At 53.5% G+C, this 27,283-nt stretch overlaps 1 long non-coding RNA gene across 3 annotated transcripts; it reads left to right on the top strand.

The window, feature by feature from the left end:
* The first annotated feature begins 1,082 nt into the window (after positions 1-1,082).
* On the top strand, positions 1,083-26,770 carry LOC142820933 (uncharacterized). Of its 3 annotated transcripts, none has more exons than XR_012897948.1 (3): positions 1,083-2,481; positions 24,401-25,376; positions 26,450-26,770. It is a non-coding gene; the product is annotated as an uncharacterized LOC142820933 (long non-coding RNA). The 3 variants fall into 3 exon arrangements; XR_012897949.1 differs by lacking the exon at positions 1,083-2,481 and adding an exon at positions 10,133-12,718; XR_012897947.1 differs by lacking the exon at positions 1,083-2,481 and having other exon boundaries at positions 23,799-25,376.
* The last annotated feature ends 513 nt before the right edge of the window (positions 26,771-27,283 follow it).

The following is a 27,283-nucleotide window of genomic DNA, read 5'->3' as shown; positions in this document are numbered from 1 at the left end:
GGCTCCGCAGCCCGACATGGGAAGCGGGCGGCAGGGCCGGACGGGAAGAATGTTTGCGGCGAGAAATAGAACAAAATGTTTTGGAGGTCAAGATGTGTTTATTTATGGAACTGCAGGGAAAAAAAATTAAATAGCCCCAGCGAGCCGCTGGGTCCATGCACCATCTCAGCTTCTGATCCCGCACGCAGCCCCGTAGATGACAGGGTCAGAACCCAATGCCACACACCCCTGAACTTGTAGGACCAGGACACGGGCTGCAGCCTGGTTAGCCCCTGCATGACACAGAGGCCTCCGCCCGGATGTCTAAACTGGACGGAAGGGGCAAAGGCGCTGGCGTGACTTGCCCTTGATCAGTGGCGCAGCCCAGAACAGATTTGATTCCCTGTGGCTCTAACCATTAGCCCATGCTGCCCCCGTCCCAGTGTCCAGGACATGCCCCTTTGCTGCTGACATCCTCTCTGGTCCAGCCCGGAGCGTGGCCAGACGATGGCGGGACGCAGGTAAGTCCACACTGCAGCAGTGCCAGGGGCTTCTCGCCCTCGGTGCCTGTCCCAGCGGCAGGCTGGCGGAGGAGGGAGCCCAGCTTGGAGGGGCTGCGGCGGGTTTGTGCCGTTTTCCCGGGCAGGCGGGTGCCTCCTCGATGCAGAGCCGGGTCCCACAGGCCTTAGCGGCGCCTCCGAAGCTTTGGCCCGGCCCTGCCTCTCCCCTGGCCGGGGACGCCACGAGGCAGCTTCCCGACAACCAGGCCTCTGACGCCTGGGTGATGGAGACTTGAGTGTCTCCATTTGCCCCCCCCAGTCCTCTCTTTATCGATGTCTCTTGACTCCCCCCCCCCCGCACCGCATGGCCTTGTCTCACCTTCCCCCCTCCGCCCCCAGGACCAGGCACTGGCTCCCCCCGAGGTGGGGATCCAGCCCCTGGGAGCTGATGCTTAGGGCTGGCCCTCTGGGTCAGCGTGAGACACGTCAGCTGGAGGGGGCTTTAGGGGGAAGGAAACACGTGACGGGGGGGGGATATGACTCCATCCGCCCTAGCCTCTGACTGGGGTGGTCTGTCTGTTTCTCTGCAGCTCTGCTGTCTCCCGGGATCCTCTCTGCAGGCGGAAGATCTGGGGGGGCCCCGGGCAGGGCGGGCCCAGAGCAGGATAAGTGCCCTGGAGGAAGTTGTGGTTTAATGTCCGGTGCCGTTTCCAGGGTTACGGCCGTAAGGGGGGAGCATCTGTCACCACCGATCTCTGACAGGGGCGGGAGGAGCAGGCGGGCCTTCCGTGGGATGCCAGGCCAAGCTTCCTTCCCACTGCGCGAGCTCCCCCCCAACCCGGAGCTCCCCCCTGGGGCTCACCCCATGGGAGTCTGGAGGCACTGACCCCCGCGGAGGCAGCTGCAGCAGGTGCGGTGGGTTGAAGCCGACATGCAGCCCCCAGCAGGGGACTCGGAGCCTGCCATGGGAAGGGGCGAACGGCTCGACCTGCAGATCCATCTAGACCCGTCTCTGCCCAGCACCAGCTGCTCCAGGGCCTGGGACCCTGCGCGGTGTGGGAGCCTAGCCCCTAGGCCTGCCCCTTCTGCTTGAGGCCCCATCCCTTCCGGGGTCCTACAGCCAGCCCCCCATCTTGCCAGGGGCCCAGCAGTTCTGTCGGCAGCCCTGACAACCTGCCCCGGGGGCAGAGCCTTCCCGACCCGCATTAGCTGGAGGAGCTTCACGCCCTGAAGCGGGAGGACCCGGCTGTGCATCGGGGAGGCGCCTGGGCAAACCCTACGGGGGGGCTAGCGGATGGCGGCTTGCCTAGCCCCCAATCTATGGGCCCAGGCAGGGGAAACCTGGAATCCGAGGGCTCCTGGTGTGCAGCTGGATCACTGACCCCTAGGGAAAGGGACCGTCTCCTGCTGTGGTCGTGTGGCTTGCCCGGTGCGCAGCTGGGGGGAAGAGGCAGGTTACGAGCCAGGGGACCAGCGCTCCTTCATGAGGCTGTCAGAGCTAGCGGGGAGGTTCTGGCCTGAAGCCAGCGGCTGGGGCTTTAGCAGGGGAGACCTGTCCAGGGCCGGCTGGAAAGGAGGCAAACATTTCCAAAATGGCGGAGCTGGAGGCAGGACGGGGCCGCTGGATCCAAACTCCTCTTTTCTCCAGCCTGGCCCCACCTCCAGCTTGAGCTGTCTGGGAGGAGAAGGGCCCGTTATCCCTGCTCGCCGTCGGCTGGCTGCGAAGAGGCACGGGGGACATGTCAGACTCACGCTCCTACGGCGGAACTCCGCTCCCACCGCCAGCTAAGAGGTCAGAGCTCGGGGAGCGAAAGGGTTTCACAGACCCTGAGAAAAATCTCCCGGTGCAAACATCTGGCAGGGAACAGCTGGTCGGCGGCAGCTTCCTGACGAGTGGGGACCAAAAATGGCTTGGAGATCAACCGCAGAGCTCTGAGGGGCCTGAGCAGAGATCTAGCACAATTTTGCAGCTACTGGCTCCTAGATGCCTTGTAGCCTCAAGGTATGGCTGCTTTCTTTCTTTCTTTCTTTCTTTCTTTCTTTCTTTCTTTCTTTCTTTCTTTCTTTCTTTCTTTCTTTCTTTCTTTCTTTCTTTCTTTCTTTCAGCAGTGCTGGTCAAAACCATTTCAACAGAACAATTTTGCATCAGAAGAATGCAGTCTTATCGCCCGGGTGAATTTCGACAAACCTTTTGACGGCAAAGAGTCGACGCGAATCCTTTTGACATTCTTGCTTTGTTTCGCTAATGTCAAAGGGTTCATTGTTATTTAGTCTTTTCTACCGTACTAAACTATGAATGTTACTATCGTCCCATAGATAGCACGTATTGACGACGAGATTGCAGGTATGTTTCAATCGTAGGTGTCATGTTTCAATAGCATGAAAACAAAATGACTTGGGGAAAAATAGGATTTGGAAACACTGAATTTCTGTTCCATGAGAAATTTTGAAATTTTGACTTTTCGTTCCAAATCGGAACTAAAGCGAATTTCAAAATCTCCAAATTCCCCTTGGGGATGGAACTGGTTTTGCTGGCTCTACTTCTGTGTACAGCTGGCACCGCTCAAAACTGGGGCTCTCTGGCTTGGCAACATGTTTCTGGAGCAGAGAGTCTGGCGGCTGGGAGTCCAGAGGCAGGAAGGCTGCTGGCTGGATGCAGTGGGGCCAGCAGGCCAGCAGCAGATGGGCTGGTGATGATGTCCCTTGGTCCAGCAAACTCCCTCGTTCTGCACCGGTCAGGTCCTGGGGGTGCCAGACCTGGGAGGTCCAACCTGTAACTGAGCATTTTAAGGGCTTGAGGTCTTTGAACGTACCTGATGGGCGTTCCCAGCTCCAGGGCAGATAGTTCCCCCCCATCAGAGACCTGGGGTCTGCTTGGCAGAGGGGCTGAGTACCCACAGCCCGCACGGGGGGAGCTGTAGATGCTCACACCTCTGAAAATCAGTCCCATGGTCAATCAGGGGGAGTTGTGAGGGCTCAGCCCCTCTGGAAACCCAACCCCGGAGTTCACTGCCTGACGTTAGCCCTTCGCTTTTGCCAAGTCTGGCCCACGTTTTTAAGCTGCAATGACTGAAGCTGCTTGCCTTGGTCTCCAGGCTGGTTCCCCCCACAAAAATGACTCGACCTGGCCCCTTTGGGGCAGGGAAACCGAACTCGCCCCCCCTCCGAGAGTCCTTCTGGGCTGGACTTTTCTGGGCAGTGCAGGGAGCTCCTGCCCCACTGCTGCCTGGAAAGGCTTCGCTCGATGACAGATGGACTGTGCTCTCCCGAGCTGTCAATACAGCCCCGTTGGCCAGCAGGCCAGTCAATCACGTACAGTATTTCAGCGCGTCCCTCCCGGAGGCATCGATTGAAGTGCTCGCTGGTTGTCTCACGTGGATGAACACAGGCCTGGTCCTCCGCAGGCATCCAAGCCATTGACTCTGCTCATTTACACCACTGAGGAGCTGCCCATTTTCACCAGCCGGGCGCCTGGCTCTGGTAAGTTTCCAGATCTCGTTCCAAACAAAGGAAATTGGCAAACAGAAACGGCTCCACTCTGCCAATCACTATGAGGTGAGGTGTAACGACAGTTCTCTCCAGCGTGGGTCAGGTAAGCAGACGCCGACCGTACAGAGGTTTCTGGGCACACCAGAGTGTCACAGGGGGGTGTCCTACCATCCCCCCACATTTTTATCTCCCCCTGCGCGAGGGGTGTCTGAGAGCTAGGGCAACACCCTGCCAGAGCTGTGGGAGACTTTACTGGCTGGGCGCTGTGGGGGCACTGTGTGAAGTGCAGGGTTTATGTGGTGCGGCTCGGGCTGCACGCCACCTCTCTGGAGGGGAGGGGTTCCCCAACGGAGACCCGGCAGTTCCAGGGATGATCCTGAAGATGTGCCGGAGGAGAAGGGACGGTCTCTTGGGGCCATACACGGTGAAGGGCTTTCCCAAGGAACATCCAGGGAGCGGTTCATGCCCGTTCCCCACCTCTGGTTATGCAAACCCAGCCTTCCGAAGCTCCGCCCTGCGGAACGGGGGATCATCCGCGGGTCCCCTCTTCCCAGAGCCTGGGAATCAAAGGTCGGAGCTGGGCAGAGAAGCAGCCGATCTGCCCAGCCGGGCTTCTGGCTTGGAATCTTAGGCCGGCCACTGGGGCGGGAGGGGCAACTGCCCCGGGGCCCGGTGATTCAAAAGGGCCCAGAGTCCCCAGCTGTGGCTGTTAGGCTAAGTCTACACTGGCGCCAGAAATATGCAAATGAGGCTAAGCGTGGAATATCGCCGAGCCTCATTTGCATATCTAATGAGCCGCCACTCTTGCGGAAGAGGCTCTTGCGCCAGAAGAAGCGTCTACACAGCCGCTTCTTGCGCAAGAAAACCCCTCTAGCGCAACGCCGTTCTTCCTGAAAATAATCAGCGTAGCGGCTTTGCGCAAGAGGCGTTTTCTTGTGCAAGAAGGGGCTGTGTAGACGCTCCTTCTGGCGCAAGAGCCTCTTCCGCAAGAGTGGCGGCTCATTAGATATGCAAATGAGGCTCGGCGATGTTCCACGCTTAGCCTCATTTGCATATTTCCGGCACAAGGTCGTGTCAGTGTAGACATCGCCGTACTCTGGGAGTAGCCAGAACTCCGGGCTCGTTAAACGGCCGTTGGAGCCCCACCCTCTGGGCGGTGCTAAGGGCTGGCTGGGGGCGGGGCCATGGCACAACCCAGGTGGTGCTGAGGTCTCAGCCCCGCCCTTCCACCTGAGGCCCCGCCCCTTGCCCACAAGCCCAGCAATTCTGCCTGCCCGCCCATCTGAGTGTTAGGAACATGTAAACCTGGAGCAAACCCCGCTGTCGGTTTTGAAGGACTGACACCTCCCAGAGCCTGAGGAAGAAACTGGGGCTGACCCGAGCTCTCTGATTGTTTCAATGCGTTTCCTCTGTCGGGCTTTGACCTTACGAGTGAAGCCCGTGCTTGGAGCTGCGTGGAAACTCCTGACAAAGTGCAGACACGGGCCTGGGCAGCCAGTCTGGCGTGCTGGCGGCATCACAGCGTAAGGCTGGGAACTGGACAGCCTGCAAAAGGCCCGGGTGGGAGGGAGCCAATCGGGGCTCAGCAGGCCCGATAAAAATAGCTGGTTGCAGCTCCAAGGGGCCAGTTGTGGGAGAAGCCGGGAGGAGCAAGAAATGCTGGCCAGGGCCCTAATCTTGGCAGTGTGTGCCTAGGCGCTCTGCAAAGGACGGTTGGTTAGTGCCCAAGTCGCTACTCGAGTTCAGTGTTAATTTGTGTTTCTGTAGCGTGCCCGGCAGAGGGGTACCCTTGGCAACCCATCAGTCTAGTATTGGAGCCCCTCATGGTTGCTAACGAATGTTTCCTTCGGGACAGCCTAGCGGTGGGGAGCTGAGACCTAGGGAGGTTAAGTGACTGGCCCAAGGCCACAAGGGTTCTTTGTGGCAGGGATGGGAACTGAATGCAACTCTGCTGAGGCCTGACAGAGCCCTTATGGGATGAGCATGCTGGCGGCAGGGCTCTCCCCGCCCCCGTTGAGCCAGGTGACACTGGGGAAAAACAAATGCAATGTAATGCCTGGATAAACCCTTGGGGTTTCATTAATCATAGAATCATAGAACTGAAAGATACCTCAGAAGGTCAAGTCCAGCCCCCTGCTCTAGGCAGGACCAATCCCAACTAAATCAACCCGGCCAGGGCTTTGTCAAGCCAAGACTTAAACACCTCTAGGGATGGAGACTCCACTACTTCCCTAGGGAACCCATTCCAGTGCTTCACCACCCTCCTAGGGAAATAGTTTTTCCTAGTATCCAACCTGGACCTCTCCCGCCACAACTGGAGACCATTGCTCCTTGTTCTGCCACCTGCCCCCACTGAGAACAGCCTCTCGCCAGCCTCTTTGGAACCTCCCTTCAGGAAGTTGCAGGCTGCTCTCAAATCCCCCCTCACTCTTCGCTTCTGCAGACTAAACAGACCCAACTCCCTCAGCCTCTCCTCATAGGTCATATGCTCCAGCCCCCTAATCATTTTGGTTGCCCTCGGCTGGACCCTCTCCAATGCGCCCACATCCTTTTTGTAGTGGGGGGCCCAGAACTGGACACAATACTCCAGATGTGGCCTCACCAAAGGGGAATAATGACATCTCTGGATCTGCTGGCAATGCTCCTCTTAATGCAACCTAATATGCCATTAGCCTTCTTGGCTACAATATGGGCCCATGTCCTCTCTGGTGCAAGAGGGTATTCTGTCAGCTGCACTCAATAAACCGATAGCTTGCACCAATAGCGAATCTGGCCCTTTATTCCCTTCTAAGGGGCATGTTTCCCTCTGGGTGTCCACTGGCCATTATTAGCCAGGGACGGATATTGCAGCACGTCACTGGTTCTCCTCCCACGTACACCAGAGTAAACTGGGAGTCACTGGGAAGCGGGGCCTGACGTGACACTGGGCTGTGGTTCTGCACAGCAAGGCGGGTTTAGAACAGTAACCACGTGAGGGGTCAGTATGCCGGGTCCCGCTGGATCCCGGAGCAGCGTTGCGCCTCTGACTGGGAGCGGAGAGTCAAGCTGGCTCCTTGTACAGAGTTCTGCAGAACAGGTCCTGGGGATTAGTCAGGGCCGGCCCGACGCATTCTGGCGCCCCGGGCACAGGTGTGCGGTGCCGCCCCCAGGCGCACGGCACATGTGCGGGCCCGCCAGTGCGGAGCGGGCCAGCCTCCCTAGGGTGCGCAGGCCCACCCCCGGGGTGCACGGCGCATGCGCGGCCTGGCTACGGCTGCTGGCGCGCAGCCTGGGGCCCACACGGTGCAGGTGTGGTCTGCCCCTGGGGTGCACGGTGCAAGCGTGGCCCAGTCCGGCCTGGCTGTCGCTGCTGGCGCACGCCGGGCCATGTAGGGCCCCTTGGCCATGGGGGATAGGGCGTTGCTGGCCAGTGCTGCAGGGATGCGGACGGGTCAGCGCTGTGGGAGCCGGGTGCGTGGTGCCTGATGGCAGCTGTAAGGGACACCGTGTGCTCCTTACAGCTGCCATCAGGCGTCCCCCATCAGTTGGCGTCTTGGGCAGCTACCCGGCTCACCCATGCCTCCGTCTGGTCCTGATTACAGTGGATGAGAAGCTGGATATGAGTTACCAGGGCGCCCTTCCAGTCAAGAAGGCTAATGGCATATTAGGGGCATTAGGAGGAGCATTGCCGGCAGATCCAACGAAGTGATTGTTCCCCTTTATTCGGCTCTGGTGAGGCCGCATCTGGAGTGTTGTGTCCAGTTCTGGGGCCCCCACTATAGAAAGGACGTGGATGCATTGGAGAGGGTCCAGCGGAGGGCAACCAAAATGATTCGGGGGCTGGAGCATATGACCTACAAGGAGAGGCTGAGGGAGTTGGGCTTGTTTAATCTACAGAAGAGTGAGGGGGGATTTGAGAGCAGCCTCCTGAAGGGAGGTTCCAAAGAGGATGGAGAAAAGCTGGTCACAGTAGTGACGGATGCAGAACGAGGAGCAATGGGCTCAAGTTACAGTGGGTGAGGTCTAGGTTGGATATTAGGAAAAACTATTTCTGTGGGAGGGTGGGGAGCGCTGGGCTGGGTTCCCTAGGGAGGGGGGGATCTCCACCCCAGAGGTGTTTAAGTCCCAGTTTAACACAGCCCTGGCTGGGATGATTTCGTTGGGGTTGGTCCTGCTTTGGGCAGGCAGTTCCACTCAATGACTCCTGAGGTCTCTTCCAATCCTGCGAGTCTATGATCACTGACAACAGAGGTTCTGCGGCCAATTGCCGCCTTCGCTTCCTCTGTGCAAACGTAGCCTTCGTGCCGCCAGTGACGGCTGCACACTTAGTGCTGAAGGTGCCGAGTTCGTATTGATCTGCTGCGGCTTTGAACTTGTGTGCTAGGGCCTGGCAGCTGGCGACAGCTGCCGCTGGGCAGCCAGTGGAAGGGGGACGTGCTGGGCTATGAAAGCCGCAGCTGTGTGTGGCACGCAGGAGAGGGCTGCAGGTGCGTGGAATGTGCTCAGGAGGCAGATTCTCGTTTTTCAGAGTGCCCCCAAAGGACCTGGAAGGCTCTACGCAAAAGCAAAATGGAACCACACTGCTGGCTATAAAATTAAAGGGTTGTGGAGGAGTTTTTAAACAAAGGGCGGGGGGGGGGGGGGGGGGGAGCCAAGAGGTGTGGAGGAACACACAGTTCAGACAAGACAGTCAATGTTCACTCTAATTTTTCCACCTATGTGCAGAATAAATTTTGTTATTTGCTCTGAGGCCTGTGCAGATGTGCACCACTGGTAGAAACACATGCTGCCAGGTATGGCCGCTGTGTGGGCTTTGCTTATCAGCTGGGTGGCACCTGAATCTCTCCTGGGTGGCTACCTAAGGACTCACTTACTGAGAACACTACAGACATCCCTTAGGAGGGGTTTATTGAAGAGGCTCCTCTATTTACTAGTGAAAAGGAGACGATAGATGTTGATAAAGTACAAACAGGGACTGAAGAGAAACAATCCAATGAAAGAGTCCCATTCAGTTACATCTCATGAAGGCAGACAATTAAATACTGACAAATTTGATAAGTGCTTGTATGCAAATGCTAGCAGTATAAATACTAAGAACGATGAACTTGGGGGTGTGGTATTATATAATAGGCATCGCAGAAACTTGGTAAAAGAGGATAATCAATGGGACGCAGTGGGATCAGGGTACAAAACATGTCGGAACGGCGGAGTAGGCTGGATTAGTGGGAGAGTGGCAATTATCTGTGAAAGGAAGCATAGAGTCAAATATAGTAAAATATGTAAATGAAGCAAACTGAACCGTAGAAGCTCTCTGGGTAGAGATTCCAGGCTCGACTAGTAAGAGGGGCAGCAGGAGCACATGGCAGACCCCTCGCCAGCGAGGGATGGGGATTCTGAGATGCTAAGGGAGAGGATATAAAAACAGAAAACACAATACAAATGGGGGATTTTGAGTGTGACCTTATTACCTAGTGCGGTGGGGCGACTGCCCCACACTGGCAGGTTGGAGGGTGCCTGTGCAGAGCCCTGGCCAATGAGGGAGAGGCTTTTAAGTAGCCAATCAGGGTGCAGCTTGCTGGGACGCTGCTCTATAAAAGGAGCTGCCCAGCAGAGAGTAGTTAGTTAGGCTCTGACCATGGAAAGTGCAGGGTCTGGCTCCCTGACAAGCACCTTTGGGAGAGCCATGCTGGGCAGGCTCAGGGCGGCTAGAGAGGGAGGCTCTTGCCTGATCCCTGCCAGGGTGCTGGCCTTGCGACAAGGGCCAGGAGGGTGCAAAGGGTCCCAGGGGAAAAGGCCCAGGGAACTAGAGGAGGTAAAGGGCAAATCTGCTACCAGAGGCTATGTCTACACTCGTGGCTTCTTGTGCGAGAAATATGCAAATGAGGCTAAGCGTGGAATATCACTGAGCCTCATTTGCATACCTAATGAGCAGCCATTTTTGCAGAAGAGGCTCTTGCGCCAGAAGGAGCTGTCTACACTGCGCCTTGTTGTGAAGAAAACCCCTCTTGCGCAACTCCGCTACGCTGATTATTTTCAGGAAGAACGGTGTTGCGCAAGAGGGGTTTTCTTGCGCAAGAAGGGGCGGTGTAGATGCTTCTTCTGGCGCAAGAGCCTCTTCTGCAAAAATGGCTGCTCATTAGGTATGCAAATGAGGCTTGGTGATATTCCACGCTTAGCCTCATTTGCATATTTCCCGCGCAAGAAGCCATGACTGTAGATGTAGTCAGAGGGTCCCCGGGTTGGGACCCAGAGTAATGGGCAGGTCTGGGTCTTCCCCCCCCTTTTCCCTGGCACCATGTCTAGCCACCATTGCTGTGTGGCCTGGAGGGACCATGCCTTGCCCCTGAAGTGAGGGGTAGATTAAGGCTGCCGTTGGCCACGCTAGATGAAGACCTGCTGATCACCCCCGTGAGGGGGACGAGAGACCACGGGAGTGGGCACTGCCGGCGGGCAGCGCCCCGAAGAGGATCCTGAAGCTGAGAGCGACATGGGTCCTGGACAAGAGCGTGGCGCACGGACGGGTGAGACACCAGCATGCAGACAGTACCCTGTGGATGAAGAACTAATTCCCTGGAGCAACCAGCAGGAGGCGCCGCAGCATGAGTCAACTCCATGACACCTAGGAGCATGTCACGTCATACGAACGGCCACACGGGGTCAGACCAAAAGTCCATCTAGCCCAGTAACCTATCTAGAAGGTGCGCCAGAGGGAATGTACATAACCGAGAATCATCAAGTTGTCCCCTGTTGTCCATTCCCAGCATCAGGAAGTGGTGCAGAGATAACTTTTCTAGACACCATTAATCACTGCTTCTTGGAGCAACTTGTCCTGGAACCCACAAAGGGAGAGGGGATTCTTGATCTAGTCCTCAGTGGAGCACAGGATCGGGTCCAAGAGGTGCATACAGTTGAACTGCTGGGGAGTAGTGAACAGCATAGAATTAAATTTAACATCTTTGTAGGGGAGAAAGTACCTATCATGGTAGCATTGCCATTCAAAAAGGGGAACTACACAAAATGAGGAGGCTAGTTAAATAGAAATGAAAAGGAACAGTCACAGGACTGACATGCCTGTAAGTGCATGGCAAACTATTGAAAAACACCATCGTAGGCGTTCAGACTAAATGTGTGCCCCAAGCAAAACAAAATAGTAAGAGGACGAAAAAACCAACTCAACCCCATGGGTGGGTAAAGAGCCAGGTAAAAGAGGCTCTCTAAGGCTAAAAGGCATCCTTTAAAACTGGAAATCAGTCCTAGCTGCCAAGGAAAATAAAAGGGAGCATAAACTCTTTAAGCTCTGGCAAGCCAAGTGTAGAAGTATAACTAGGCAGGCAAAAAAAAAAAAAAAAAAAAAAAAAAAAAAAAAAATCCAACAAAAGACAAAGTAGCAGCAAAAGTTTTTTTTTTAAACACATCACAAGCAGAGGTCTGCCAACCAGCCAGTGAGGCCGCTGGACAATCGAGGTGCAAAAGATGCATTCCTGGAAGATAAGGCTGTTGCAAAGAAGCTAAATGAATTCTTTGCATCCATCTTCACTGCAACGGAAGTGAGGGAGATTCCCATGCCTGAGCTATTCTTATTAGATGACAGATTTGTGGCACTATCTCCGGTTAAGGTGCCTGTAGTGAGGTCTGGGGAAAACCCGGATGCGTTAAAAAGTCCTAAATCACCAGCACCAAATGGGATTGTCAAGATTTCTGAGCAAACTCAGATGTGAAATTGCAGAACTATTAACTATGGTATCTAAACAATCACTTAAATCAGCCTCCGCATTAGAAGACTGGAGGGTAGCTAATGTAAAGCTTATTTTTTAAAAAAGGTTGCAGAAGACATGCTGACAATTACAGTGTTTTCTGTAAGCTGTGCACTTGTGTGGCCGCTCAGGAGAGAATCAGATGCTGCCCGGCTGATTAGCAGAGTGCCCACTACTAGGTTTTGTTTCTCCTGGTGGTGCACATTCACACAGGCCTTGGTGCACATAACAAACTTTATTCTGTACATTGATGGAAAAGATTAGAAGGAACATTGCAGACCAGTAAGCCTAACTCCAGGACACTATAGTAAAGAATGGAATTATCAGACACCTTGATGAGCACAATATGCTTGGGTAGAGTCAATGCAGCTTTTGTAAAGGGAAATCACGCCTCGCCAATTCACTGGAATTCTTTGAGCATGTCATCAGCTGTATGGACAAAGGGGACCCAGTGGAGATAGTGCACTTAGACTTTCAGAAGGTCTTTGACAAGGTCTCTCACCAAAGGCTCTTAAGCAAAGTAAGCCATAAGGGAGAAGGTCCTCATTTGGATCAGTAACTGGTTAAAAGATAGGGAACCAAGGGTAGGAATAGCTCAGTTTTCATAGTGGAGAGAGGTACTGTAATGGGGCTAGGCCCTAAGGCCAAAAGGGTCATAGAGAGGTCCTCCAGGAGGCGAGAGAGGCTCTGGAAGAACTGGCCAATCAGGCGTCAGGGAGGCCTACAAAAGAAGCTGCAGGACTAGTGGCAGCTCAGTTGCAGCCCAGACCTGGGAGGGAGAAGGACAAGGGGGCTGGCGGAACCAGGGACAGCTCAGAGTGGGGAGCTGTTAGAGCACTGTCTCCAGGTGAAGCCCTGGACGCCCCGGGATGGGCCGGTTGGAGGTGCACCCCAGAAGGAGTTTGTGAGGACATGAAAGACTGTGATTCGGCTGGAGGGCTGCGTAGCCACAAGGCTTTTAAAAGACCGAGGCCAGGCAGGAACCGGCACTCGGCCCAACGGGGGTGCTCGTGTGAGGTGAGTGCTCACCCCTAGCAGGGTCCCCCAAGGAACCTGTGCAGTTCAACATATTCTTAAATGCTCTGGGAAAAGGGGTAAAGAGCAAGGTGCCCAAATGTGCAGGTGATACAAAATTACTCATAATAGTTGAGTCCAAAACTGACTGAAGAATTATAACGGGAGCTCACAGTGTTGGGTGACTGGGCAACATGATGTCAGAGGAAACTCAAAGTTGGTAAGTACAAAGTAACGCACCTTGGAAAACACAATCCCAAAGACGCATCCAATATGATGGGGTCTAAAGTAGCTATTTTCACTGAAGAAAGAGATCTTGGCGTCATCGTGGATAGTTTTCAGAAAACAGCTGCTCACTGTGCAGCAGAAAAGCTAACAGAATGCTAGGAACCATTAGGAAAAGAATAGATAATAAGACAGAAAATATCATAATGTCACTATCTAAATCCATGGTACGCCCACACCTTGAATACTGCGTGAAGTTTTGGGCGATCCATCTCAAAAAAGATATATTCAAATTGGAAGGAGTACTGAGAAGGGCAACAAAAATGCTTAGGCGTATGAAAAAGTTTTCGAAAGAGAAGAGTTTAAAAAGACTAGGACGGCTCAGCTTAGAAAAGAGGCAACGAAGGGGAGACATGGCAGAAGTCTATACAATGGTGAATGGTACAGAGAAAGTAAATTAAAGGAGTGTTATTTAGCCCTTCACATAACACAAGAATCAGAGGCCACTCAATGAAATGAGTAGGCAGCAGGTTTACGACAAACATAAGGAAGTGTTTCTTCATACAGCATGTAGTTAACCTGTGGAACTCCTTGCCAGGGGATATTGTGAAGGACTCAAGTATAAGTGGTTCGAAAAAGAATTCAATACATTCAAGAATTGAAGATGAGATGTATTCTGGATGCTCCTAAACCTCTGACTGTCAGGAAACAGGGCTGGCCAACAAGCTGGATCACTCAATATTTGTCCTCGGAAGCATCTGGCATCAGCCAGCCTTGGAGGGGAGGATGCTGGGCTAGATGGGCCATGAGAGACCCTGTATGGGTGCGCTCTCTCTCTCTCTCTCTCTCTCTCTCTCTCTCCAGTTAGATACATGAGCTGTCTAGCTCAGCGGTTTCCAGACTTTTTTTTCTCATGACCCAGGTGAAGAAAATTGTTGATGCCGCGACCCGACAGCCTGACTAGCATGGGGCTGAGGATGAGAACTTTGGGGTGTAGGGAGGGATCTGGCTTTGTGGGGGGGGCTCAGGGCTGGGGCAGGAGGGGCTTATCTTGAGCAGCTCCCGGTCAGCAGTGCAGTGGGGGGCTAAGGCAGTTTCCTGCCTCTCCTGGCCCCACAGACCAGGCTGCGCCCCAGAAGCAGCCGGCAGCATGTTCCCAGCCAATGGGAGTGCAGAGCTAGTGCTCAGGGCAGGGGCAGTGCATGGAGCCCTGTGTGCTCTCCCCCCCCCTTCCCCACATACCTAGGAGCTGGGCCTGCTGCCGGCCGCTTCCGGGGTGCAGCGCAGTTGGCGGTGCCAGGACAGGTGGGGAGCTGCCTTAGCGCCCCCCACTGGTCGCCTGATCCCTCTGCAGCAAGGAGCCCCAGGCCTGTGCTCCCCGTCGTTTGAAAACCCCTGGTGTAGATCAGTGTCCCATGCCGCCCGGGATTCTGACGTTGCCCTCAGGGTGGGCGTAGGAACCTCTGGAGACTTTTCGAACGACATGTGAAAGCCCTGCTCCCCGGTGGGTTGTTTTCCTTTCTGAGCCCCGTTGGGGGTCATGGCAGCTGTCCAAGGTGCTCGAAATCCCCCTCCCCTCCATGGTGTTCCTCTATCATAGATTGATTTGTCGATGTCTGTTGCTATTAACATGCTGAACCTCCGTTGCGCCTAGCTCCAGGGAGTCGGGACGGGGGCTGGTCGTCAGGGGAGCGGTGTGGAGGAGTTCGCCAGTCGGATGAGAGCAGAATAAACAGGATTGTTTGTTTTCCTTTGTACGCCCGTCATCTGAGATTGGATTCCTTTGATTCTCTCATTGAAAAAATAGGAACAAAATACAGGACCATGTAGCACTTTAAAGACTAACAAGATGGTTTATTAGGTGATGAGCTTTCGTGGGCCAGACCCACTTCCTCACATCAAATAGTGGAAGAAAATAGTCACAACCATATATACCAAAGGATACAATTTAAAAAAATGAACACATATGAAAAGGACAAATCGAATTTCAGAACAGAAGGGGGATGGAGGGGGGTGAAGGTAAATGTCTGTGAGCTAATGATATTAGAGGTGATAATTGGGGAAGCTATCTTTGTAATGGGTAAGATAACTAGATCCTTTATTCAGACTGAGGTGTAAAGTGTCGAATTTTAGCATGAATAACAGTTCAGAGGATTCTCTTACAAGTGCAGTCTTAAAAGGCTTTTGAAGCAGGATGCAGGTAATTAAGTTGGTGAGACAATCAAAAATCGGTTGATGCTTCCTTTCTGGGCTCGGCAGATGCTGCTCTCTGGTTCCCTCTCTAGGGGGCGATCTCTTGGCTCGTGCAGGGTGTGCCTCGCTGAGGACTGGGGGACTGTAGAAGCCCTCGGTCAAGTTCGTCCCATTGATGTCAGCTTCACGCCCAGCAGCTACGCTCCTCAGGGACGGTGCAGATCCCAAAGCCCCGGGGAAAGCGGGGGAGGGCAGGGGCAAAGCACATGGGAGAAGAGGAACCAGCTATGGAACAAGCACCCAGAGGGGATCAGGCTGACCCGGAATCTGGGCATCTTTAGGAAATGCTGCACACCCTGCCTCTTCGATAAGCCTTTCTTCCGTAGGAATGAGAGTCACAGCACGGACCCCCCCCTTTGCTGCTCTGCCCCACCCCCCTCCACTCCAGCCCCCCCATTGATCCGCTTTCTACCTGGTATGCCCAAACGCTGACCCCTCCTTCTACTACCTAACCTAACCCTAACCCCTTCTTCCCCATGAACCGCAGCACTAGCCCTGCTTCTGCGCCTGAAACCTGACCCAAAAGACAGGACTATGCAGCACTTTAAAGACGAACAAGATGGTTTATTAGGTGATGAGCTTTCGTGGGCCAGACCCACTTCCTCAGATCAATATGTGGGTCTGGCCCACGAAAGCTCATCACCTAATAAACCATCTTGTTTGTCTTTAAAGTGCTGCATAGTCCTGTTGTTTGTTTCAGCTACATCAGACTAGCATGGCTGCATCTCTATCACTATTCTGGACCCTGACCGATGAGAAATAAGAGACAACATTGTTAACAAATCAAACCTCAACCCCACCTCCAATAAAATGTTTGCCCTGCAAGAAAGGAGGGGCAAAGCTGGCAGTCAAGACCCTGACTGTGAGCTAGAAGGGTGTGAGCAAAGAACACTAGAACTGGAAGGCACTTCAAGAGGTCATCGAGTCCAATCCCCTGCCCTCATGGCAGGACCCAGCACCATCTAAATCATCCCTGAGAGATGTCTGTCTAACTTGCTCTCATATCTCCACAGAAGGAGATTCCAGAACCTCCCTAGGCAATTTATTCCAGTGTTTAACCACTCAGACAGGTAGGAAGTTTTTCCTAATGTCCAACCTAAACCTCCCTTGCTGCAGTTTAAGCCCCATTGCTTCTTGTCCTATCATCAGAGCCCAAGGAGAACAATTTTTCTCTCTAAAAGGCCTTGTGACACCCTTTTAGATACCTGGAAACTGCTGTCATGTCTCTTCTCAGTCTTCTCTTCTCCAAACTGAACAAGCCCAATTCTTTCAGCCTTCCCTCATCCCTCATGTTCTTTAGATCTTTAATCATTCTTGTTGCTCTTTTCTGGACCTTCTCCAATTTCTCCACATCTTTCCTGAATGTGGTGCCCGGAACTGGACACAATACTCCAATTGAAGCCTAATTTGCGCAGAGTAGAATGACTTCTTGTGTCTTGATCACAACACTCCTGTTAATGCATCCCAGAATCATGTTTCCTTTTTTTGTGTGTGACAGTGTTGCACTGTTGACTCTTCTTTAGTTTGTGGTCCACTCTGACCCCTAGATCCCGTTCATCAGGACTCCTTCCTAGACAGTCGCTTCCCATTCTGTGTGTGTGAAACGGATTGTTCCTTCCTAAGTGGAGTCCTTTGCATTTGTCCTAATTACACTTCATCCTATTGACCTCAGACCATTTCTCCAGTTTGTCCAGATCAGTTTGAATTATGACCGTATCCTCCAAAGCACTTGCAACCCCTCCCAGCTTGGGATCATCTGCAAACAGCTTAATAAGTGTCCTCTCTATGCCGATATCTAAATCATCGATGAAGATATTGAACAGAACAGGTTCCAAAACAGACCCCTGCGGAACCCCACTTGTTATGCCCTTCCAGCAAGATTGTGAACCATTAATAAGTACTCTCTGAGGATGGTTATCCAGCCAGTTATGCACCCACCTTACAGTAGCCCCATCTAAGTTGTATTTCCCTACTTTATTGATAAGAAGATCATGCGAGAATGTATCACATGCCTTACGGAAGTCTAGGTTATACCACGTCCACCACTTCTCCCTTATCCACAAGACTCGTTATCCTATCACAGAAAGCTATCAGATTGGTTTGACATGATTTGTTCTGTACAAATCCATGCTGGCTGTTCCTTATCACCTTATTATTTTCCAGATGTTTGCAGATGAATTCCTTAATTACTTGCTCCATTATCTTCCCAGGCACAGAAGTTAAACTGACTGGTCTGTAGATTCCTGGGTTGTTCTTATTTCCCTTTTTATAGATGAGCACTAGATTTGCCCTTTCCAGTCTTCTGGAATCTCTCCAGACTTCCATGATTTTTCAAAGATGATAGCTAGAGGCTCAGATTCCTCCTCTGTCAGCTCCTTGAGTATTCTAGGATGCATCTCATCTGGCCCTGGTGACTTGCAGACATCTAACTTTTCTCAATTATTTTTAACTTGTTCTTTTTTTTTTTTAATTTTATCTTCTAAACCTACCCCATTGCCACTAGTATTCACTATGGGTATGTCTACACTACAAAGTTAATTCGAACTAACAGCCTTTAGTTCGAATTAACTTTGATAGGCGCTACATATACAAACCGCTAGTTCGAACTTAATTCGAACTAGCGGAGCGCTTAATTCGAACTAGGTAAACCTCATTCTACGAGGACTAATGCCTAGTTCGAATTAAGGGCTGTGTAGCCACTTAATTCGAACTAGTGGGAGGCTAGCCCTCCCCAGCTTTCCCTGGTGGCCACTCTGGGCACCACCAGGGAAACTCGTCTGCCCCCCTCCCGGCACTGGACCCCTTAAAGGGGCACGGGCTGGCTACGGTGCCCGTGCCAGGTGCAAGCCTGCCAGCACCCAGCCAGCAGACCCTGCAGCAGGCATGGCACAAACCAGCCACCCGCTGCCACCAAGCCCTCCGCCTCTTCCCGGGACCAGGCTGGCGGCTCCCAGGAGCCTACCCCGGTCCGCAAGAGGCGGGCGCCCGCCTGGTCTACTGCGGAGATTGGGGACCTCATCCAGGTTTGGGGGGAAGCCTCCAACGTCCACGACCTCCACAGTAGGCACAGGAATGTGGCCGTCTAGGGCAGGATAGCTGCCAGCCTGGCCACCCAGGAGCAGGTTTGCATGAAAATCAAGTTGGTCCAGTGAGACCCCTGACCCTGAGCCCTGAGCTTAGAACATAAAAACATAAGAACGGCCGTACTGGGTCAGACCAAAGGTCCATCTAGCCCAGTAGCCTGTCTGCCGACAGCGGCCCACACTAGGTACCCTGGAGGGGATGGATCGAAGACAATGACCAAGCCACTTGTCTCGTGCCATCCATCTCCAGAGGCCAGGGACACCATTTCTACCCCCTGGCTAATACCACTCCATGGACCCAACTTCTATGAATTGATCTAACTTCTCTTTAAACTCTGTTCTAGTTCTAGCCTTCACAGCCTCCTGCAGCAAGGAGTTCCACATTTGCTTTGTGAAGAACAACTTTCTGTTATTAGTTTGAAGCCTGCTACCCATTCATTTCATTTGGTGTCCTCTAGTCCTTCTATTATGGGAACTAATGAAGAACTTTTCTTTATGCACCCTCTCCATACCACTCATGCTTTTATAGACCTCTATCATATCCCCCCTCAGTCTCCTCTTTTCCAAGCTGAGAAGTCCCAGTCTCTTTAGCCTCTCTTCATATGGGACCTGTTCCAACCCCCTGATCATTTTAGTTGCCCTCCCCTCTCCCACCCTCTCTCTTCCCCTCTCCCACCTCCTTTTCCCAGTCTCCCCGAGTTTTGTTCAATAAAGAGAGTTTCTATTTTTGAACACACGTGTCCTTTATTTTGTACATCAGGAAGGGGGGCTAGGGAGGGGTAAGTGGAAGGAGGTGAGGGAGGAATGGGGTACGAGCCCCCGATGGGGAGGACTGGGGTGGCTCTGCAGGCTCCTCGGGGTGGAAGCTCTCCTACAGCCCCCCAATTGATGCCCCCCCTGGATGGCAGCCTGCGGCAAGTGCAGCTGGGCTGATGGCCGAGTGCTGTGATGTGCCGAGTGTGGGCATTCAGGGCACTGCAAGCCAGGACTGCTTTGCAAGCGGGGAACCCCTGAGAACTGTCTGTCCGGGGTGGGAGTTGGGTCCCTTTAAGCACAGCCCTCGGCTAGCCTGAGGCATCAGCTCCACGCTCTAAGTCCTCACCTGATGCCCTGCCGGCACTGCTTCCGGCCAGCCTTAACCTCAGTTCAGGGTCCACTCAATATGGACACGCTAGTTCGAATTAGCAAAATGCTAATTCGAACTAGTTTTTAGGTCTAGATGCACTAGTTCGAATTAGCTTAGTTCGAATTAACTAATTCGAATTAAGTTAGTTCGAATTAGTGCTGTAGTGTAAACATACCCTATGTTAGGCATTCCTTCATCAGACTTCTTGGTGAAGACCGAAACAAAGAAGTCATTAAGCACCTTTGCCATTTCCAAGTTTCCTGATACTATTTTTCTCTCCTCACCACGCAATGGGCCTACCCTGTCCTTAGTCTTCCTCTTGCTTCTAATATATTTATAGAACATAAATATATTAGATGATTGGGATGGGGATCAATATTAGGTGATGGGGATGAACGGATAGATGGGGTGGATGGCTGGATAGATGGATGGGTGCAAAGGTGGATGGATGGGGGTGTCATGATTATGAGGGTTAGCCAGCAGCCTGGGAATTAAGGGGTTAACTACACCTAGCCAGGTGGAGTGACCAGTAGGAATGTAGGTGGGACTTTTCCAACTGGGACAAAGGAATTTGTTTTTTTTTTTCTTTTCTCCCTTTTGTCTCTCAGAGAGAGCTCTCTGCAGCTACAGAGAGGGACAAGCATATCTCTGGGTATGTCTACACTACCCTCCTAGTTCGAACTAGGAGGGTAATGTATGCATACCGCACTTGCTAATGAAGCCCGGGATTTGAATTTCCCGGGCTTCATTAGCATAAGCGGGGAGCCGCCATTTTTAAATCCCCGCTGCTTCGAACCCCGTGTAGCGCGGCTACACGGGGCTCGAACTAGGTAGTTCGGACTAGGGTGCCTATTCCGAACTACCGGTACTCCTCGTTTCACGAGGAGTAACGGTAGTTCGGAATAGGACCCTAGTCCGAACTACCTAGTTCGAGCCCCGTGTAGCCGCGCTACACGGGGTTCGAAGCAGCGGGGATTTAAAAATGGCGGCTCCCCGCTTATGCTAATGAAGCCCGGGAAATTCAAATCCCGGGCTTCATTAGCAAGTGCGGTATGCATACATTACCCCGCTAGTTCGAACTAGCGGGGTAGTGTAGACATACCCCAACTCTCTCCAAGACACCATTCTTCATTTTCTGTAAGTAGGGTAAAGTTTAGGTAATCTCGTTAGGTTTTATTGTTTTAAGGATTGGGTATGGGATCTGAGATCTGGCACTGCTTACAAGATGTTTTGGCTTTTCTTTGCAACTAAGTTCTAGGCCCATGGAGTTTCTCCATGAGTATATTTTGTTACCTCCCTATCTAGTCATTATGTTGCAACAGGAATATTGTTGTAATAATAAAAAGTTCTTTCTTTTCTTTTATTAACCTGGCAGTGGTTAATAGTGTGTCCTGATTTTTATTTTAGGGGTGAGATTTCCCAAATGATCTTTCCCCTGGTTTCTTTAGCAACATTTGGGTGGTGGCAGCGGAAGTTTTATTCCCAAGATCTAGGGTTTTAAGATCTTGGGGGAAGTTTTATGCCAAAGCCTGGTAGATAAGGCTTTGGGGTACACTTGCTGGCCCCCACTTCTGCATTTATCATGCCAGAGTGGGGAAGGAGCCATGACAGGGGGCGTACAAGTTGCATGGATGGATAGATAGGTGCGTAGGGAGAAAGATGGATGGATGGGTGGGTGCATAGAGAGCAGGATGGATGAATAGACAGATGTGTGAGTAGGGGGATGGATAGCTAGACAGGGTATGTAGAGGGATGGATAAATAGATGGGTGCATAGGGAGAAAGATGGATAAACAGCTGGGTTTGTGAGCGAATGAATGTATAGATAGATTGAATTAGACAGATGGGTGCATGGGGGAAGAATGGGGGTATGTGTAGAGGGATGGATGGATAGATAATAGTTGCGTGTGTATGGGATAGATGACTAGAGGGATGGATAGATGGATAGTTGGGTCTGTGGAGGGATGGATGGATGGATGAAAAGGTAGTTGGGTATATAGATGGATGGAGGGATGGATAGGTAGTTGGGTCTGTGGAGGAATGGATGGATGGACGGATAGGTGGTAGCTGAGTCTGTGGATGGAGGGATGGACAGATAGGTGGTAGTTGGGTCTGTGGAGGGAGGGATGGACAGATAGGTGGTAGTTGGGTCTGTGGAGGGAGGGCTGGACGGATAGGTGGTAGTTGGGTCTGTGGATGGATGGATGGATAGGTGGTAGTTGGGTCTGTGGAGGGAGGGATGGATGGATAGGTGGTAGTTGGGTCTGTGGAGGGAGGGATGGATGGATAGGTGGTAGTTGGGTCTGTGGAGGGAGGGATGGACGGATGGATAGGTAGTTGGGTCTGTGGATGGAGGGATGGAGGGATGGATAGGTAGTTGGGTCTGTGGATGGAGGGATGGATGGAGGGATGGATAGGTAGTTGGGTCTGTGGAGGGATGGATGGATGGATGGATAGGTAGTTGGGTCTGTGGATGGAGGGATGGATGGCGGGATGGATAGGTAGTTGGGTCTGTGGATGGAGGGATGGATAGGTAGTTGGGTCTGTGGATGGAGGGATGGATAGGTAGTTGGGTCTGTGGATGGAGGGATGGAGGGATGGATAGGTAGTTGGGTCTGTGGATGGAGGGATGGATAGGTAGTTGGGTCTGTGGATGGAGGGATGGATAGGTAGTTGGGTCTGTGGATGGAGGGATGGATAGGTAGTTGGGTCTGTGGATGGAGGGATGGATAGGTAGTTGGGTCTGTGGATGGAGGGATGGATGGCGGGATGGATAGGTAGTTGGGTCTGTGGATGGAGGGATGGATAGGTAGTTGGGTCTGTGGATGGAGGGATGGATAGGTAGTTGGGTCTGTGGATGGAGGGATGGAGGGATGGATAGGTAGTTGGGTCTGTGGATGGAGGGATGGATAGGTAGTTGGGTCTGTGGATGGAGGGATGGATAGGTAGTTGGGTCTGTGGATGGAGGGATGGATAGGTAGTTGGGTCTGTGGATGGAGGGATGGATAGGTAGTTGGGTCTGTGGATGGAGGGATGGAGGGATGGATAGGTAGTTGGGTCTGTGGATGGAGGGATGGATAGGTAGTTGGGTCTGTGGATGGAGGGATGGATAGGTAGTTGGGTCTGTGGATGGAGGGATGGATAGGTAGTTGGGTCTGTGGATGGAGGGAGGGATAGGTAGTTGGGTCTGTGGATGGAGGGAGGGATGGATAGGTAGTTGGGTCTGTGGATGGAGGGACGGATGGATAGGTAGTTGGGTCTGTGGATGGAGGGAGGGATGGATAGGTAGTTGGGTCTGTGGATGGAGGGAGGGATGGATAGGTAGTTGGGTCTGTGGATGGAGGGATGGATGGATAGGTAGTTGGGTCTGTGGATGGAGGGATGGATAGGTAGTTGGGTCTGTGGATGGAGGGATGGATAGGTAGTTGGGTCTGTGGATGGAGGGATTACCTCAATGATGGAATTAATTTGGCTCTAGGGCAAAATGCCTCTAAGCATTTTGGGCCCTTGGAGCTGAGCATTGTGGCCCGTCCCTTGTGATTTTGACTCAGGAGTGATCAGGGCAGCTGGTGCGGGGATGGACGCATGGCCAAGAGGAGCCGGTGTCAATGGGGAATGGCTGTTGGCAGGAGGATCGGCAGAACTGAGGGCAGATTCACTTGCGGTCGACTGCGCTGCAGAGGGGACCTGTTTTCCCCACGCAGCTGGGCCTGAGCCTGACTTTGGTCGGGCAGTGAATGCTGAGAGGGATACACAGCTGGGTAGGGCTGGATTCGCTGCCCCTTGTTCCCGGTGGCACCTTCTGACCTCGGCGAAGTGGGCATCAGAGACAGCCAGCGCAGCATGGTCGCGCTTTGCACAGCTTGGCCCAGCTGTGATTGGCCACACAGCAGCAGACTCAGGAGCCAGGCAATCGGGGAGGGGGGGTGCAGCTGACATCGGAGCTGGTGAGCTGGCCTGGGGACGGGCTTGCAGAGCACAGCGGAGGACTGGAAGTGACTGCCTGGCTCATTGAGTCCAGCCCTCCGCTACTGTAGCAACTAGCTGGGCCCCGCGGGTCTGGGTAAACTTTGGCCTGGTTGCTACACTAGAAACAACAGTCCACAGCCGAGCGCTGGCGTCCGTTGTGCGAGGTGCCTGGGGCTGTGATTTGTCTGCAGTCACCCAGCTGTCCAGCAGGGCTGGTAACTGACCCGAGTCTCAGTGTGGTGCTAGGAGCACAAAGCCAACCCGTTTCTGACGGGAGCCTCTGGAGTCAGCCGGTTGGGAAATAGCGACCGGAAATGTCCTTTTATCCAAAGGAACGAGTCGGTTTCAATGAATTTCCCATGTTTTTTTTGGGGGGGGGGGGGATATTTTGAAATTGGCCTTTGGGGACATTATAAAGGCACAAATAGTTCTGCTTCGCTGCTTGAACAGAGATTTTGTTCAGAAATTTCAGCTAATTTCAGCGAATCTGGTTTTTCTGGAAGAGGCAGAAGTGAAACGTTTCAGTCTGGTGGAAACGACACATTCTGAACAATTTTTTTTTTCATTTTCCTTTTGCAATTAGTTTTTGGAGATTTTGGCTTGTGACCTCGGTTTTGCATGGGAACAGTTTTTCAAAATCTCGAAAAAACCCATGAGGAGGGAAAACTGATTCCTGCCCAACTCTGCCTCCAGGCCCGACTGCGATACCCATAATGCTCGGGTCCGCGATTGGGATCTGAAAGTTTGGCCCACGGGCAATCCGGGTCTCTCCTCCCCTTTCTCAGCCTGTCATTTTACAGCCTTTGTTCATTGGGAAATGCTTCACAAATCCCAACCCAGGAAGTCACCTGTCGTGGGCCACTGAAGTCAGTTACCTTTTGGGAAAGGCTTTGTGATCAGCATAGATTCGCTCTCCTCCTTCCCTGTCTCTCTCACTCTGCCCAGCCTAGAGATGGGGCCCAGCTGGGTAGTTTGCAGCTACTCAGGGGTGTGTCTGGCTCTAAGGTTCTGGTTCTTTTTCCCCTCCCAGGACTCAGGGATCGGAATTCTGCTCTCAGCTGCTCCAAGGTGGGCGTGTGTTTGGAGGAGACAGAATTCAGCTGTATCTCCTGCAGCGCGAGAGCACACAGAGTCCTGCCTGCCCTGTGCCCTTCACGCTGGGACACTGCTCTGGCCGGGGTGACGGCATCCGTGGGAGAGGGCGTGTGAACGGAGGCAGCGATGCTCATCGTGACACAGATATTGTAACAGGCCTGTCCTCGTGTGCTCTCAGCCAAGCCCCCGGGAGAGTTTCTGGGACCTGGAGCCGGCCCCTCTGGGGCTGTGGAGCTGCTGCTGCCAGAGAGTTTCAATTCCCTCGGGCGTCCCCAAACCGCACTGCGCGCTCTCTCCACCCCGTGTATCTCTATAGCTAATCTCTTGTCTCTCCTTACCCATCTCTTCCTCTGTCCCACCCCCTTCCTGCTGATCTCTGTAGCTCTGACTTGCTCGCACGCTCCGACCAGGGCTACCACTCACACAGGAATGAGTGAGCAGCTCGTCAGCATGTGGGGCTGTTCCAGAATGGGGGAGTGAGGGGAGGGATTTGACGATGGAGTCTGATACCTTGGGTCAGGCGGGTGCATTTATGGAGACCACACCAGGCCCTGCTAGCCTGAATGCAGGAGGAGCTACCCCACAGGAAACAACAAACACCGCTGGAAACTGTCGGCCAGCACCCCCAAAGGCTCTCTCGCGGCCTCGCTGAAAACTCAGCTCGACCTAGTTACATCACTTTGGGTGTGAAAAATCTCGCACCCCATGCGAGGGAGTGACGGGGACCCTGCAGTCCATGTGGGGGGATGACAGAACCGTTCTTCTGTCACCCCAGCTACCAGCGCTGTAACGGCATCGAGAGAAAACCCCCACAGGGAGCATCTATCCAACAGAGCCCCAGAGACACCGCTGCAGTGCACCAGCCGTGGGCCTTGAGCCATGGTTCTCCATGGACCGGGACTCTCTTGCAGGTGGGCTGCGGGCTCAGGCTCCCTCCCGCTCTGCAGCGGGGAGCCTGCCCTGGCGCTCCAGCCCTCCTTCCCCGCTGCTGGGTTGGAGCACCAGCGCCAGGTTCCTGCTGCAGCGGGGGGAGAACCTCACCGGACGGATCCGGGTCATGGGGGCAGGAAGTGGCTCCGTGCGCTGTGGCTTCCCTCCCCCGCCCCGACTGGGGAAACGGCAGCTCCCATTGGCCAGAATCAGGGCCAATGGGAGCAGCAGGGGGTGGTGCCTGGGAGCAGCAAGGGGTGTGGAGCCAGGTAAGCGCCCCCCATCCCCTTCATGCCCAGGCCACCCCACTCCTGCAAAGGAGCCTTGTTCTGCCTCTGCCTGGGGCTCGTGTTCCCCTTTTGTCTCAGGGGGGTTGTCTCCTCCCTACAGGCATCCTCAGCGAAGGGTGGAGCGCGCAGCTGAGAGGAGATCTAAGCCTAGCCAGGACACGTGTAACCCACACACCTAGGCTATGTCTACACTGGCGCGATCTTGCGCCAGACGTATGCAAATGAGGCTAAGCGTGGAATATCGCCGAGCCTCATTTGCATATCTAATGAGCCACCATTTTTGCGGAAGAGGCTCTTGCGCCAGAAGAAGCGTCTACACGGCCCCTTCTTGCGCAAGAAAACCCCCCTTGCGCAACGCCGTTCTTCCTGAAAATAATCGGCATAGCGGCGTTGCGCAAGGGGGGTTTTCTTGTGCAAGAAGGGGCTGTGTAGACGTTCCTTCTGGAGCAAGCGCCTCTTCCTCAAAAATGGCGGCTCATTAGATATGCAAATGAGGCTCGGCGATATTCCATGCTTAGCCTCATTTGCATACGTCTGGTGCAAGATCGCGCCAGCGTGAACATAGCCCTAGGGTGGGTCACTGTCCCATGGAATGCCCCTTAGACCACTTACAGCCAGAGCTAAGAACAAGGGAGCTCTACCATTCAGCTGGGAGCCAGCTGGCTTCAGAGCTCAAGCTATTGCAGATACTCCCCTAAGCTCCAAAGGCCCCAGGTTTGAACCGACCCGGTGGCAGTGAGGTAAGCTCTTGCTTTTTCTTACAGAAGGTGGCTGAAATCATCCCCTCTCCACTTGACACTACGACCTGGGGCTTTAAGGAAAACACCAATGATCACAACACAACCGTGAGAGCTGGCCATACTGCCAATACGCTTGTAAGGGCAGGCCGAGCCTGGGGATTTTATCCTGACGCCACCATCAGAGGGTCCGGACCCCTCCCAACATGAAGAGCGAAGTCCCCAGGGCCCTTAATGGAGGCTCTCATTCAGGGCCAGCATGCGAAGAACAGATGCTCACGTGTACTTAGCTAGACGTCCCTCTGGTCGTTTCCATCTGTGTGCGGAATAAATGTTATGTGCACCGAGCATGTGTGAATGCACACCGCCCACGGGAACAAAACCTAGCGGTGGGCGCTCTGCTCATCAGCTGGGCGGCACTGGGATCTCTCCTGAGCGCCCGGCTTACAGGGAACGCTGGTGCTGTCGCGGGAGAACAGGGCCCTGTGTGTGAAGAGGGGCTCACTAGAAAACCGCGATCTCCCTGGATGCTCAGTGGAGCTGCCGGATGCCACGGTGTCACGTAGTAAAAGTGGCCTCATGGGGTTCCAATTTGACTGCCTGGCAGCAGAGATCCCCAGCTCAGGTCTGCTCCGTTTACAGCTCAAGCCCTGCTAAGCCGTCTCACCGGCTCTCCCGCCACTAGCCACAGAGGCTCTGGGGCGGAGCTAAAGCCCGTGACTCGAGTGGCTTTTGGATCAGGCCCTGGGGAATGATTCGGTGGCGACGCACAGGCTAGAGTAAGGCGCCCGGCTTGCCCCCGGCCTGGCTGCGGTGCTGGCTCTGCGGGGCTAGCGGGAGGAAAGCCTCGTTCGACTGCCT

The sequence above is a fragment of the Pelodiscus sinensis genome, chromosome 28 (genome assembly GCF_049634645.1).
Source record: "Pelodiscus sinensis isolate JC-2024 chromosome 28, ASM4963464v1, whole genome shotgun sequence".
In the NCBI taxonomy this organism is placed as follows: Eukaryota; Metazoa; Chordata; order Testudines; family Trionychidae; genus Pelodiscus; species Pelodiscus sinensis.
This window is presented reverse-complemented; position numbering and strand designations above follow the sequence as displayed.